The sequence below is a fragment of the Physeter macrocephalus genome, chromosome 18 (genome assembly GCF_002837175.3).
Source record: "Physeter macrocephalus isolate SW-GA chromosome 18, ASM283717v5, whole genome shotgun sequence".
Lineage (NCBI taxonomy): Eukaryota > Metazoa > Chordata > Mammalia > Artiodactyla > Physeteridae > Physeter > Physeter macrocephalus.
This window is the reverse complement of record NC_041231.1, coordinates 45,613,381-45,616,899: the sequence shown is the minus strand read 5'-3', so window position 1 is coordinate 45,616,899 and position 3,519 is coordinate 45,613,381.

The following is a 3,519-nucleotide window of genomic DNA, read 5'->3' as shown; positions in this document are numbered from 1 at the left end:
GGGGCGCGAACCCGTGTCCCCTGCATCGGCAGGCGGACGCGCAACCACTGCGCCACCAGGGAAGCCCTGATTCATTTTTTAAATGAAATATTTTAAGTGGCCTTGATTGAGGCAATTTTGATATCTCAGCAAATATTTTATACTGCTGAAGAAGAACAATAAGAGAATTTCTAGACACCCTAGAAATCTGAGCAGCAACTTCTCTTACTGTCAGTGTCCCCGGAGAGGGTACTGGGTAGGAATTTCCTACCAGTTTTGTCTCCTCCTCAGGCCCTCGCAAAAAAGCCATGAATAGATGCCCACTTACCTGGTATTTTAAACTTTCTATAAATTATTAGCCAAATAGAGCTATAATGGGGTTGTATTTACAGGCATGTAGAAAGAACACACAAGCACTTCATAGACCAGGATGAATAAGTTTGTTTTAAAAGGTAGAGCAGATAGCCTTATCTTGAGTTCCCTAGATGACTCTTGGACTTTAGATAAACAAGAATTATGGCCTGATTCCAGACGCCAAAGCCAGCCTCCAGCCTTCTCCCTTGCCTCACTTTGCCCTCTAGTTTTTTCTTGTCATTTTTTCCCCCCAGCTAGGGTCATTCAAAAACGGCCTGAGTGATCTGAGAAAAGCCAGGAATGCAGTTTGGCCTGTCATAGCAGGATCCTCTCTCTCTGACATTATCCTCCCATCTGTGGTTGAGTAGAGATTGATTTGTTCATTTTTCACACAGAAGGGCATTGAGTCCTGTTGGGTCATTGCCTGCCCTTGGCGGCAGGACTTTCCATTTCTCCGTGGTTAGCGCTTGAGGGAAAGCCTCTTTCGGCTGAGTCCACTGAGGTTGTGCCAGTGAGTCTGGGTGGCCGGTGGGATTATCAAGCAGTTCTGATTGCTTTCAAGTGCTGCCATCACCTTGTTTCCGTGGACTTGAGTTACCCAAGATGAAAAACAGAAATGTTAGAATTTGAGAGAATGATCTGGAATTCACACTCCTTTGCAGGCTGTTTTTGTGTGCCGTTTCCCACATGTGTGAAAGTATGAGAGCTATGATGGCTGCTAGTGCCCTTGCAAAGAATGTGTGCAAGGCTTGACCCCAAACCATTGTTGCTTGATGCACTTGTTAAAACTGTCGACCAGGAAACCAAGTGCTTTGTATTCTCCTTTTTGCCAGGAATGAGTCCTAATTTCCCAGTTACTACTGGAAGTAATTTTTAAAAGCAATAGGAAAAAGATGAGGAAGATGTGTTAGCTATCAATTGTTCTGAGCCAGAACTGGACAGATGTGGGAAATTTCTATATAGTGTATGAAAATTTCACTCTGCAGGGAAATTATTTTCCCCTGTGTCTCTTCTTTTACTTTGATTCAAAATATTGTTCCTGTAAAATTATTCAAAATTTTACTGTTACTATAAAATTATTCAGAATATTGTTACTATAAAATTATTCAAAAATTTACTGTTACTATAAAATTATTCCAAATATCATGACAATAAAACGGCCTTAATTTGTAGACTATTAAAGTGATCTCCAACATAATCATGTTTACTGGGTCTTCTTTTGTGTGTATGGAGTAAGCAGATGGGGCTTTTTGCTAACGGGGTTTGGTCTTTTAGAGCTCTGGATTCTTTTTTTTTTTTCTTTCTTTCTTTTCCATTATGGTTGATCACAGGACATTGAATATAGTTCCCTGTGCTATACAGTAGGACCTTGTTGTTTATCCATTCTGTATGTAATAGTTTGCCACTGCCAATCCCAAACTCCCAGTCCAACTCTCCCCCGCCCCCTTGCCCCTTGGCAACCACAAGTCTGTTCGCTATGTCTGTGAGTCTGTTTCTGTTTCGTAGATAAGTTCATTTATGTCATATTTTAGATTCCACATAAAAGTGATATCATATGATACTTGTCATTTCTCTTTCTGCCTTACTTCACTTAGTATGATAATCTCTAGGTCCATCCGTGTAGCTGCAAATGGCATTATTTCATTCTTTTTTATGTCTGAGAGCTCTGGATTCTTCAAGGAATATTCGGGCATTGAAACTGTGTAGGGTCTCAGATTTTATCCTACTGGCAAGCTAATAAGCTAGCATGCCATGGTTTTGTGGATCCTGGCAGAAGTTATAAGACTCCTGGGTCAGAGACAAAGGACACTTTATTACTCACAGTAGCAGCAGTAGCATTTCACACTGTCAGCCTTTGCACTAGTTGCCTGAGCTCCAGTTCCTACAGGGCCCCGTGAAGAGGGCCAGGTGATACCTGCACATGCGGTGGGCTGTGTTACAAGAGGAAACCCAAGCTTAGAGAACCACAATCTTTTATAAATGGGCAGTAAACCTGCCTGACTTTTGCTCCAGAGAGAGATACTATCTCTTCCATCCACTTCTGTTTACTACACAAATATCCTTGAAAAGGTAGTCTGGAAGTAAGGCAGTGCCTCCCTCACAAGATGTGTAGGAATGTGAGAGACCCTTGGAGAATCGTCTTTCAAGCATCCAGTTTCTTCACCTGGGACCTTATTATTGAGACTTTTCACGTCATGCTCAAAATGGTGGTCGTTTTGTCTCCTTCCCTTTTGTGTATGTTACTGTTTTCTCTAATGAGGTTATGACCAAAGAATTCCAGAGGTGAGTGACCCTCTAGATTTAAGGCAACCACATACAGGAGGGCAGGACTTGCAGAGGGAAGGGGCAAGCAACAAGAGTGGCTATTCCGATTTTACAAATGTAGGCTGCTGTTTTTCTATGACCCTGATGCTACAAGGGATGAAGATGTAGTCAGGGGAAATGTTTTCTGGGCCAGGGTGTGCCCAGGACTAGAGATGAGGTCTCCCGATTGCTAACTAGCATGGGAGAAGGGGTGGGGAGCCGAGGTATGTGATTGCCATCTATACCCAGACAGGGTATAGCCCTGAGTCTACTCATGTGGTCAACCCTCTGGTGCACAATAAGCCCTCAGGCAGGGTGGCTTTGGGGTCAAAAGCCCGGATTCAAGTTCTAACTCAGGCTCCGCCACCAAACTGCTCAATGAATGTAAGCAAATTTAGTTCCCTCATCTGTAAAAATGGGGATAACAACCGAACTTACCTTACAGGACTATTGTGGAATTGACTGAATTAGTCCAAGTAACGAGCTTAGAGCTCTTAATTTTTCAATAACAGTCACAGGTTTTAAGACTTACTTGATCTTTCCATTGGGACAACTAACAAAATAAATTACAAATGGGTTAAAGTACATGGAAAAAACAATACAAACACAATTTGAAAAGAGCAACAGAAGAAACCATAGGGTAAATACTGGTAAACTGGAATATATAAAAGTGAAAATTACTTGAGGTTCAAAAATATTAGAAGGAAAAGGAAAATATAAAAGAGAAGCTAGGGCTTCCCTGGTGGCGCAGTGGTTGCGCGTCCGCCTGCCGATGCAGGGGAACCGGGTTCGCGCCCCGGTCTGTGGAGGATCCCACATGCCGCGAAGCGGCTGGGCCCGTGAGCCATGGCCGCTGGGCCTGCGCGTCCGGAGCCTGTGGTC